The sequence below is a fragment of the Podarcis erhardii genome (genome assembly GCF_964252035.2).
Source record: "Podarcis erhardii genome assembly, chromosome: 11".
Lineage (NCBI taxonomy): Eukaryota > Metazoa > Chordata > Lepidosauria > Squamata > Lacertidae > Podarcis > Podarcis erhardii.
Genome location: NC_138501.1, coordinates 19,198,489 through 19,210,677, shown reverse-complemented (window position 1 = coordinate 19,210,677; position 12,189 = coordinate 19,198,489). Strand labels below are relative to the sequence as shown.

Sequence of the window (12,189 nt, the reverse complement as noted above, 5' to 3'; positions counted from 1 at the left end):
ATCACCCTCAGCTCCAGGGAAAACCACGGGGCTGTCCGGGCTCCATGCAATCGGAGAGGGCGCTTCGGAGCCAGACAGTCAATAGCCCTGGTTAACTCCGCATTCCAGCGGGCCACCAGGGAATCAGCTGAAAGGCCATCAACTTGGGATAAAGCATCCCCTACCACTCTCTGGAAGCCAATTGGATCCATTAAGTGGCGGGGGCGGACCATCCGAATCGGTCCCACCTCCCTGCGGAGGGGAAGGGTTGCGGAGAAGTCCAGTTGCACCAGGAAGTGATCTGACCATGGCACTTCTTTTGTTTCGCTTTTAGTTAATGTCAGATCACCAGCATCCGTAGAGGTAAACACCAAGTCTAAGGCATGTCCGTGGCTATGAGTTGGGCCAGACTTATTCAGGGACAGCCCCATGGAGGCCATGCTTTCCACGAAGTCCCGAGCGGCCCCTTGTAAGGTCGTGTCGGCATGGATGTTAAAATCCCCCAGGACAACCAAGCTAGGTGTCTCCAGGAGCATATCCGCCACGACCTGAAGCAGCTCGGGCAGGGAATCCTTGGTGCAGCGGGGAGGTCGGTACACCAATAGGAATCCTGTACTGCCCCTATTGCCCAACTTCCAGAACATGCACTCAGAAAACTGGGTCTTCCCAATAGGACGCCTGGTGCAGACTAATGACTTCCTAAAAATCACTGCAACCCCCCCTCCCCGCCCACATGACCTGGGTTGCTGTGCGTAAGAGAAACCTGGTGGGCAAGCAGCGGCAAGGACAGGCCCATCTGCTTCATCCAACCAAGTCTCTGTTACACATGCCAGATCAAATCCTCCATCCATGATCAAGTCATGGATGGCAGTGGTCTTATGAATCATTGACCTGGCATTGCACAGCAACACTTTCAGGTCATGTGGGTATCCCTTGCTGATTCTAGTATCCATCCGGTCAGGACCAGACCCGGAGGCAGGAATAGTCCTCAGACAACGACTAAACCTGCCTCCTCTGTAATGACATGGTCTGGTCTTAGCGTAACTCCTCCTCCTACCCGTGATCACTGAGATCGGTTGTCCCAGTGCATTCCCCCCTGTGGAACATGCCCCAGCCATTTTGTGGGCTGGGGCCCACTCCCCGGCAGCCCTGACCCCTCCCCCTAAGAACAAAATAACAACTTATACAAACAAACAAAACCAATAAAACAATACAAACAAAAAATGTAAAAATTACAAGAACATCAAAATAAAAAAATAATTCCCCAAAACCAACCAAACTTCCATCCCACCCCCACCCCCCACATACAAAAAATCCAAAAGAAATTTTTTAAAAAACATTTTAAAAACACTCTGTGCCCCTCCTGCAGTAACACTGTCCTAGTGAGGCCTGTCAGGCCCCGCCCCAGGCCAGATGGTAAGTGGCAGGAAGGAGCAGGGCCCTCAGGCACTCACTCAGGGGAGTCCTCCTGGGCAGCAGGCAGCAAGCAGCAAGCAGTCCTAGTGAGGCCTGTCAGGCCCCGCCCCAGGCCAGATGGTAAGTGGCAGGAAGGAGCAGGGCCCTCAGGCACTCACTCAGGGGAGTCCTCCTGGGCAGCGGGCAGCAAGCAGCACGCAGTCCTTATGAGGCCTGTCAGGCCCCGCCCCAGGCCAGATGGTAAGTGGCAGGAAGGAGCAGGGCCCTCAAGCACTCACTCAGGGGAGTCCTCCTGGGCAGCAGGCAGCAAGCAGCAAGCAGTCCTAGTGAGGCCTGTCAGGCCCTGCCCCAGGCCAGATGGTAAGTGGCAAGAGCAGGGCCCTCAAGCACTCACTCAGGGGAGTCCTCCTGGGCAGCAGGCAGCAAGCACCAAGCAGTCCTTGTGAGGCCTCAGGCCCCGCCCCAGGCCAGATGGTAAGTGGCAAGAGCAGGGCCCTCAAGCACTCACTCAGGGGAGTCCTCCTGGGCAGCAGGCAGCAAGCAGCACGCAGTCCTAGTGAGGCCTGTCAGGCCCTGCCCCAGGCCAGATGGTAAGTGGCAAGAGCAGGGCCCTCAAGCACTCACTCAGGGGAGTCCTCCTGGGCAGCAGGCAGCAAGCACCAAGCAGTCCTTGTGAGGCCTCAGGCCCCGCCCCAGGCCAGATGGTAAGTGGCAAGAGCAGGGCCCTCAAGCACTCACTCAGGGGAGTCCTCCTGGGCAGCAGGCAGCAAGCAGCACGCAGTCCTAGTGAGGCCTGTCAGGCCCTGCCCCAGGCCAGATGGTAAGTGGCAAGAGCAGGGCCCTCAAGCACTCACTCAGGGGAGTCCTCCTGGGCAGCAGGCAGCAAGCACCAAGCAGTCCTTGTGAGGCCTCAGGCCCCGCCCCAGGCGGCAAGAGCAGGGCCCTCAAGCACTCACTCAGGGGAGTCCTCCTGGTCATTTATGCCTGTCTTCCCTACACCTAGCTGACAATTTCTCTACTGTGTTTTTTCCTTTTGCCGTTCTCCATCAATCAGTGAGAAAACAAACTGCACTTTAAAATTATAAAAGGAGAGAAGGTTAATTTTCAGGGGTGGAGTACAGGGTTTTTTGTTGTACCTACTTTATTTTTTACCATTGTTTCTGTGTGTGTGTGTGTGTGTGTGTGTGTGTGTGTGTGTGTGTATATATATATATATATATATATATATATATATATATATATATGCTTTCGTAGATTTTCACGGGTACAGGAATGCAGGTTTTGGTGTCCTCGGGTGTCTTCCCGTGTAAAAGTTGGGGTGTCTAGGCGACGTTTCGACGAGGTCTCACTCGTCATCTTCAGGCTGGTGCTTTCGGCTTCTTGTTACTGGAACAGAGCAGGATCTCAGTGTTTGAGTTCCTATAAATACTGTAGAGGGGGTGTGGTGTATAGCTTCCAATGTTCTGGGCAGAGAGGAAGTTCCCAGGCTAGTGTGCCTTTTCTTCTTTTGTTCCTTAATTACTTGAGAGATATCTTGAGTGATTTCTTGAGTGATATCCTGGGTACCACTTAGGTGGGTCATTAGGTGTGGATTAGTTGTTAAAGTCTTTGTGTCTTGACCTCTTGAACTTTGTGAAGAGTTTTCCTGAGAAGATGGCTGTACTGTACTTAGTTGTGCTCTGGCTTGGCTTCGTGTATAGGGGCGAGCTGTGGTTTTGTGGCTTGTGTCAGCCAGATCTGTGTAGGGATTGCAGGGGGGTGCAGCATCCGGAGGTGCCACCATGGATTGGCTACTGGATGGTGTCTGTGATTCATCTGTGGAGAGGGTCTGGGTTTGGGTCTGGTGTGGTTGATTGGTGTTGGCGTTCTGTGTGCCTCTGGATCTGGTGTCAGTTTTTGTGGGGAGGGCTAATTTCCAGATGTCTGGCAAGCGGGATGTGTCGTCACGCTTGTTCATGTTGTGAGGGTGTTTCTCTATCTCGATGGCTTCCATGATTATTCTCTTGTGGTGATGTTCCGTGTTAAAGAGCAATTTGGAATCTGCAAAATTAATTTCGTGTCCTGTTTCTTTCATGTGTTGGAAAAGAGAGGAAGTTTTTTCTTCTTTTTTGACGGCATTCTTGTGTTCTGCGATACGTGCATTTATTCGTCTGTTTGTTTGTCCAATGTACGTGGCTGGGCAGACTTTGCAGGGTATTTCATAGATCCCTTGGTTTTCCAACTGGATTTTATCCTTGGGGTTTCTGAGGATATTGGCTATTTTTTGGTTGGTGCAAAAGGCTGTTTTGATATTGTGTTTATGGAGGATTTTGCTAATTTTATCTGTAGTGCCCTTGATATAAGGAAGGAGGGCCATGCCATTGTTTTCTTCTGTGTCTTGGTTTTTGGGGGGTGTTTCCTTTTGGATTAGCTTCGTAATCCTGTTTTGCTGGTATCCATTGGCAATTAACACGTTTGAGAGATTCTGTAACTCAGTTGTCAAGTGGTCTTTGTCAGCCAGGCGTTTGGTTCTGGAGATGAGAGTCTTGGCTACGGAGTTTATTTGTGCAGGGTGGTGGTGTGATTGTGCATGTAAGTAGCGGTTGGTGTGTGTTTTTTTCCGGTAGATAGTGTGTCCTAGGGAGCCATCAGGTTTTTTGTAGATTAGGACGTCAAGGAAGGGAAGTTGGTTGTTGGCTTCTATTTCCATAGTGAATTGTATTTTGGGGTGTAAGTTGTTGAGATATCACTCAAGAAATCACTCAAGATATCTCTCAAGTAATTAAGGAACAAAAGAAGAAAAGGCACACTAGCCTGGGAACTTCCTCTCTGCCCAGAACATTGGAAGCTATACACCACACCCCCTCTACAGTATTTATAGGAACTCAAACACTGAGATCCTGCTCTGTTCCAGTAACAAGAAGCCGAAAGCACCAGCCTGAAAATGACGAGTGAGACCTCGTCGAAACGTCGCCTAGACACCCCAACTTTTACACGGGAAGACACCCGAGGACACCAAAACCTGCATATATATATATATATATATATATATTAAAGGATCATTAACAAGGGTGCAAGGGGTTTGTGCATGGACAGGCAGAGTCCCCCCAAACCCTGGGCGGCCCCCGTGTGGAATAATGACTCAAGACAACATGCTATGGGATTAAAATTGGCCACAACTTTATTATGTTTCAGATGTGGGTAGACTTTGGCTCAGGCATTGGACGTTTATCCCTCCCAGTCCCCCACCGGGGATCTGGGGAACATCAGGGTTATTCAGAGTGTGGGGGGGATGGGCTGGCTCTGGAGAACATATGTTCAAGCAGAGAGAGCCCACCCCCGTTACGCCGCCATCACAGGGGAGAACAATGACAACCGCTCGGCATATGGCCAAAGCCTCTCCTCAAAACAACCCCTTTAACGGGGATCCCTGGTATTGCCGCCACAAAGAGAAGGGGGACATGACTCACCGCTACATGCCCACCCCCAATTTAGAGAAGATAGACTAAAGGATTCCACCCAAGGCCTGATACCGCCAAAGTTGTGACGTTTTGCTACGGGAAAGGCAAACCTGCCAATGCAGGAGAATTCCTTTCTGGCCCTTCAACAGCAACCTTGACATAGCAGCGCCTGCGTACCTGTGGAGAAAAGGTTAACCTGCAAAAGAAGTCTTAACTGAGGGTGGGTAGGGTGGGAGAAGCTCTGGAGCCAACTGACGATTCCCAGGTAAGATCCTCCCCCTATTGTGTGGACAGGGTGGTCCCTCCCCCTACCTGGCCTGATCACCTTGGCAACGCCTCCCCAAGCGGGATTGGGCAACTGGCTGAAGTAGGTGGAGACCTCCAGGTATCCCACCTGGGGAAGGCGAAGCCAAGCCTGTGTTAATGGTGCCGCATAGGGTCCAGGGGGCTGCATGCGACCACGCAAAGGGCGCCCGCGTTTAATGTGGGGAGCGGTCATTGTGAGTAGCCTCTCTTCCATCCTTCAAAGCATCTGTCCAGGAACCTATAGCCTCCCTGTGTATTCTCACGTCCTGAAAACCTGTGAAGCTGCTATTTGCATTGCTAGTGGGCACTGGCAGTCACTCCCTCACTTCAGATACCTGTCCTGCATTAAAGTGCTCATTTCAACAGCTGCCACAAGATGTCATACTGATGGCCTCTGGATTAGACAATTTTAAGGGGGCGTTATACAAATTCCTGGAAGGGGCATGTATCTTGTCAATGGCTATTAGCTTTGGAGGAGCAATTTTCATTTGCAGCGCAGAAAAAGAAGGAGGAAGAATTAAACTCTCCCTCTCCACCTGCTGCGTTCCTAATAATTATCAAATCCAGTGACTGCTATTTGCATTTTTTGAAATGAGCACATTAAATGCAAGGGCATGTTTAATGCCACATCTATATTGGCCCTTAATCTATGCTAATATTTAATTTGGGAGGCTCAAGGATCCTGTTGTGGAAATGAATCATGCATACTCACTGAGTAGTCGGGGGGGGGGAGAGAATCGCAAAGAGCTTTTACCTGGTAAACACATTTGCTTTGTTTAGCCTTTTATCAAGAGGAAGAAAACTGCAAAGCAAGTTTCCTTTTAAAAAAAAAAAAAAAAAGCAGGGAACAGCTTGTTTCCATGACATTTATACAATAAGCTGTATCTAAATGACAAGCAGATTGGTGGAAAAACAATGTTTTACTGCCCTTTTCTCCTTTGATCCTTGATGTCTTAAGTAAATGAAAAGGCACAGGTTTATAGGCAAAGATCAACCGTTACGAATTGACAAGCTGCACAGAATCCTGAAAGTATGAGAATCAAAGATGTGTATCGGTGTCCAAAGTAACATTAGATCTGGACCTTCAAAGGTAAGGGATGGCTGGGGAAAGTAGTCAGTTGGTAAGGGCTAGAGTTTTCTCATTTCTGACTCTGTTGCACTTGCCTCACACAGGGGTCCTGCATAGAGTCTTGGCCTGCAGTCAGAGAAAGTGGAACACCCTCCCAGCACATGGAAATAGACAAGACGATCCACAGTGGGAAAGGTCAGAGAGGAAGGGGACACTGCCAATACCTGACCTAACCCGGACTTCCTTTCGAGACCTCTTCCTCAGAAATCCGTGATTAAACATCCCCTTGGAACATCAGCTCCCCAAAGGCGCTGCAAGAACAACATAACCATACAGGTAAGCAAGAAGGGCTCATCATGCTTCCAAGCATGACTTCTAAGCATCCCCTCTTCTTCCCCCAAACAAGAGGTACAGTGCTGGCCAACACCAGCACTGATGCAGCTTACCTGGCTATGGTTGGGGCAGCATGCACAGTGGCAGTGAGGTTGGGGTTGTGTAGGCACACCAGTATGAGCATCAGATTGGCTCCACCTGTGCACCCACACAACCCCCAATCTTGCAGCTGCCCTTACCCACTCTAGCCCGTCCAGGTGATCTGCCATGACACCAGTGCCAGGAAGGGAGCTCTGCAACTCTGCCCCGCCATGTGGGCTGCAACTGCCCTAGAGCAGGCACAGGCAAACTCGCACCCCCCCAAATGTTTTGGGACTACAACTCCCATCATCCCTGACCACTGGTCCTGTTAGCTAAGGATGATGGGAGTTGTAGTCCCGAAACACCTGGAGGGCCGAATTTGCCTATGCCTGCCCTAGACTGTTTCTCCTTCCACTTAAATGTGTTGAAATTATACGGACTAAACAACAGCAGCAGTGCTTCCTGAAAAAGGTGCTGCCACCACAACTCCTTGAGCTTCTGCCATGGAGTGGGAAAGGCAGCAAGAAGCACCTCTGTGAATGAACACAAAATGCTACACTCTTAAATGTGGATTATAAAATTTTTGCAGACATTTTAGCAAAAAGATTTAAAAAAGTGTTGGTAGAGGAGATTCAGAAAGATCAAACAGGCTTTCTCCCAGGGAGACATATGTCAGATAATGTAAGGAATATCATAGACATTTTGGAACTATTGGAGACTGATATAAATAGAAAAGCAGTACTGATTTTTGTGGACGCGGAGAAAGCCTTTGACAATATTTCTTGGAGTTTTATGAAGAGGAATCTCCATGGGATGGGGGTAGGCCAAAACTTTGAAAACGGTATAGGTGCAATATATTCAGAGCAAAAAGCTAAATTAATTGTGAATGGTGTAGTTATGGATGAAATCCCAATAGAAAAAGGGACACGACAGGGTTGCCCAATATCCCCTCTATTATTTATATCGGTCCTGGAGGTGTTGTTGAATATGATTAGAAGGGATCAGCTGGTTGAAGGAATACACCTCGGAGCTAAACAATATAAGTTAAGAGCATTTGCAGATGACCTAGTTTTGACATTACAACAGCCAGAAGTCAGTACAAAAAGAGTTTTAGAATTAATTGAAATATTTGGTCAAGTGGCTGGCTTTAAACTAAATAAACAAAAGACAAAGGTACTGGAAAAAAATCTAACGATGGGGGAAAAAGATAGTTTTCAAAGGGAAACTGGTTTGGAGATAACAAAAAAGGTGAAATATCTGGGGGTGAATCTAACATCCAAAAATATGAATCTGTTTAAAGACAATTATGAGAAATGCTGGTTAGAAGTGAAGAAAGATCTTGACACATGGTCTAGATTGAGATTATCCTTGTTAGGCCGAATTGCTGTTATTAAGATGAATGTATTGCCGAGATTGCTGTTTCTGTTTCAGACATTGCAAATTATAGACAAGATGGATTGTTTCAAGAAGTGGCAGAAAGATATATCTAAATTTGTCTGGCAGGGCAAAAAACCCAGAATAAAATTTAAGATTTTAACTGATGCAAAGGATAGGGGGGGTTTTGCGCTGCCGGACTTAAGACTCTATTATGAAGCAGCAGCATTTTGCTGGCTGAAGCAATGGCTACTTCTTGAAGACACAGATATTCTAGACTTGGAAGGGTATGATAACAATTTTGGCTGGCATGCATATTTATGGTATGACAAGGCAAAGATCTATAAAGGCTTTAAAAATCATATTGTCAGGAAAGCTTTATACAATGTTTGGAACCGATATAAGGATTTGTTGGAAAATAAAACACCCAGATGGTTGTCACCAATGGAAGCTAGAGCGGTAAAAAAACTTAACATGGATTCTAATTGGCCAAAATATAGTGAAATTATAGAGTATGATGGTGAAAAAGTTAAATTACAGAGCTTTGAGAAATTAAAATCCAAAGTTCGAGATTGGTTACATTATTATCAGATAAATGAGACTTTTAAACAGGACAAGAAACTAGGATTTCAGAAAGAGAGGTCAAAATTGGAAACAGAATTGCTAGAGACCAATACTAAGAATTTGTCTAAAATGTATAACTTGTTGCTGAAATGGAATACACAGGATGAAACAGTTAAATCAGCTATGATTAAATGGGCACAAGACTTAGGTCATGATATTATGTTTGCTGACTGGGAACAGTTATGGACCACAGGCCTTAAATTTACGGCATGTAGTGCCTTGAAAGAAAACATAATGAAAATGATCTATAGATGGTACATGACTCCAGTCAAGCTTGCAAAGATATATCATTTGCCCAGTAACAAATGCTGGAAATGTAATGAATGTGAAGGAACTTTCTATCATCTTTGGTGGACCTGCCCAAGGGTTAAAGCCTACTGGGAAATGATCTATAATGAAATTAAGAAAGTCCTTAAGTGGACATTTGTAAAGAAACCGGAGGCTTTCCTCTTGGGCATGGTCGGCCAATTGGTACCAAAGAAAGACAAGACCTTTTTTATGTATGCAACTACAGCAGCAAGAATACTTCTAGCAAAGTATTGGAAGATGCAAGAATTACCTACTCTGGAAGAATGGCAGACGAAGGTGACTGAATTTATGGGACTGGCAGAGATGACCGGCAGAATTCGTGATCAGAGGAAAGAGACAGTGGAAGAGGACTGGAAAAAATTTAAATTATATCTTAAGAACTGTTGCAAAATCTTGGACTGATAAAATGTCAAGGGTTAAGAAATAGAGAATTATAGTTGTAAATATTTAAGTTAAGAAAATTGTGAAGGAAATCAAATTTTGAAAAGGAATGAAGGATTGCTAAAAATTGTGGATATAGGGGTGCAGTGAAGGGGAGGCATGGGGAAGTCATGTATTGTTTGTTTGTTTGTTTGTTTATTTTTGTGCTTTTTGTTTTATGAAAATCAATAAAAATTATTTAAAAAAAAAAAAAAACAAAATGCTAAAAAGTCCACTGGGGAAAATGGTTATGTCCCTGTGGAGATGGCAGTATATAGTCAGTAGCTCATGTGCTTCTGGCTTGCACTCTTTATGAAGATTTGAGGAGTGAAGTTATCACCCCTCTATTATTGTCCATGCCAGGTTGCTCAACCATTGCTACTGTGTCCTTTCTTTTAGCAGATCAAGATGATCAGGCGACAGCAAAAACTGCAAGGTTTTTAGCAGGGGCAATTAGAATAAGATCTATTATTTGTTTATTGATGTAAAGCCCCAAAATGTATTTTCTCTGGTTAAGTTTTTACCTCTATCTTCAGTACATTTATTTTATTTTATTGCTATGGCTAGTGTCTGGTGCAAATAAAGATTCTTCTCCTGCAAAATTTTTAGCAGGGGCAATTAGAATAAGATCTGTTGTTTGATTACTGATGTAAACCTCCAAAATGTATTTTGCATAGTTATGTTTTTACCTCTTTCTTCCGTACATTTTATTTCATTTTATTTCTATGGCTAGAGGCTGATGCAGATGAAGATTCTTCTTCTTCTGAACACAAAATGCTGTACTCCAGCTATTCCTACAACTAGGTGAGTGCCAAGGCAATGGAAAAGTAGTGAGTTTGACTGAGGCAATAGAAAAGCACCCGTGTGAGGACATCCTTTCTCAGTTATGCATTTTCAACAAACCCCCGGTTTCATCTCCTACCCCATTATATCTAAACTTACCAGGCCTTTCTCATCTCTCCACAGGAAATGATGTTCCCTCAGCAGTGCCAGGAAGACCACAAGTGACGCAGCAGAAGTGGTGGCTAGCAAGAAGTCAGATGTTCAGATGTGGGGCTGCTGCTGTTTTCTTCCCAGGGGTCATGCGCCCTTCAAGAAATGCATGGCAAACAGTTACATTCATGCACAAAGATGGCACCCTCCTATCCTGTTACACAGCTTCAAAAGGCACAGTGACTCAGCAAGAAGAATAAAGCTTGACATCCAGGACTCGCTCCACAACTGATCGCTCAATAATAATAAAAAACAACCTCAGTGTTTCAGCTGTGTCTCTTATTCTAGTGGTTAGCAGATTGACTGCTCACCTGAGAGGACTCACAGTGGCAGCGTTGCATGGATCAGGAGGTTCTTCATTGCCACACCATACAAGGTCTGAGGGAGTGCATCTGTGGAGCACCAAGCAAAGGTGGGGTAGAAGGCCCCCCAAAGCCCAATGTTCTCCTGAATGTCCCATACTGCTAGCGATAAAGCCGAAATCTGCATAAAGTGTGCAGGGTGGGGAGCAGTAAATAACAAGGTCTGTTGAGTAACCAGCAGGCCCAGGAAATCAACCTGATGAAAATGTGGGGAGCATAACTTGGAGGGGTGAAGGAGGTTGGTCAATATCAAAGGTATCCTGGAGTACTGCGATGGGGTTAAACAAGCCATTGCCAACTTGGTGTCCTCCAGCATGGCCAATGTTCAGGGGTGATGGGAATCAAAGTCCAACTGTAAGACAGCAGGTTGGAGAATCCTGGATTAGATTAGACCATGACCTCCGACAAGAGTATTGTTAGCCCAGAAATGGAAACAAGAAAAGAGTCCGACGAAAGAAGAATGGCAGACGAAATTAATGGACTATGCAGAATTGGACAAAATGACAGGAAGGATTCGAAACCTGCAGGACCGGAGATTTACTGAAGATTGGAAGAAGTATATGAATTATTTGAAGAGCAACTGTAATCAACAAATTATGCTAGTAGGACTACAAGAAGTTTTGTAAGGAGAAATATACGAAGTGTTACAAAGTAGAAAAAGATAGAGATATTGGTTATGAGTTTGAAATGTTTGACCATGACCTCAGCAGGACACTTGATTGACTACTGCGCTGCACTTTTTCAGGTCATGTGTGTGTATTGTCTCAGCCCTTTTCCTGGGGTCCAGTAGTCAGTGGTTGAGCCTTACATGCTAAGCTCATGCCCTCCCACCGAGCTCACGATTCCAAGAAGGACCCTTAACACTGCTGAGGTTCCCATTTCTTATTCATGGGGATTTGGAAGCAATGAATCATTCATCAGTCAGACCCCTTGGGAGACTATGAAGGCCCGGTTGTGTGTGTCTCTTCTGGGACTCTGTAGCTTTGTTGTTTGTTGCTGAAGCAGGAGACCTGAAGTCTAATCCCACTGCGTCGCCCTTTTCCATTTGAACAGAGGCCATATCAACAGCTCCCAGGGACAGGAAACAACCCTACCACTCCAGTTTCCCGTTACATTGCTCTTTCCAAATGAACACCTAATATCGGTCTCTCCTGTGACCTTGCTGTTGTCCATATGGCTCCCCTGCTTTTGCTTGTTCTGCTTACATAGACAACAGTATAAACATGTTGTGTTACAAGCATTGCCTGTGGGAACACACTGGTACCACAATGGGACTCAACCCTTCTCCTGGGGAGCTTGTTTCTAGGTTCTGCATGTTGTCAGCTAGTTATGGCAGTATGTTTGTGCTTTGTATGCAAGAGAAGGTGTGGGGTCAACCAAACAACTGCATTCTTTCCGTTGCTGCGTTGTTTGGTTCCTCCCATGGCTAATGTTGGAGCTTTGCTGCTAAGTTTGGGTGATTGCTAGGTGATAGGGGAAGAAG

The 12,189-nt window shown here is 45.9% G+C and overlaps 1 long non-coding RNA gene across 1 annotated transcript; it reads left to right on the top strand.

The window, feature by feature from the left end:
- The first annotated feature begins 6,433 nt into the window (after positions 1 to 6,433).
- On the top strand, positions 6,434 to 10,613 carry LOC309352241. The gene is made up of 2 exons (XR_014161182.1): positions 6,434 to 6,546; positions 10,085 to 10,613. It is a non-coding gene; the product is annotated as an uncharacterized lncRNA (long non-coding RNA).
- Positions 10,614 to 12,189: the final 1,576 nt, after the last annotated feature.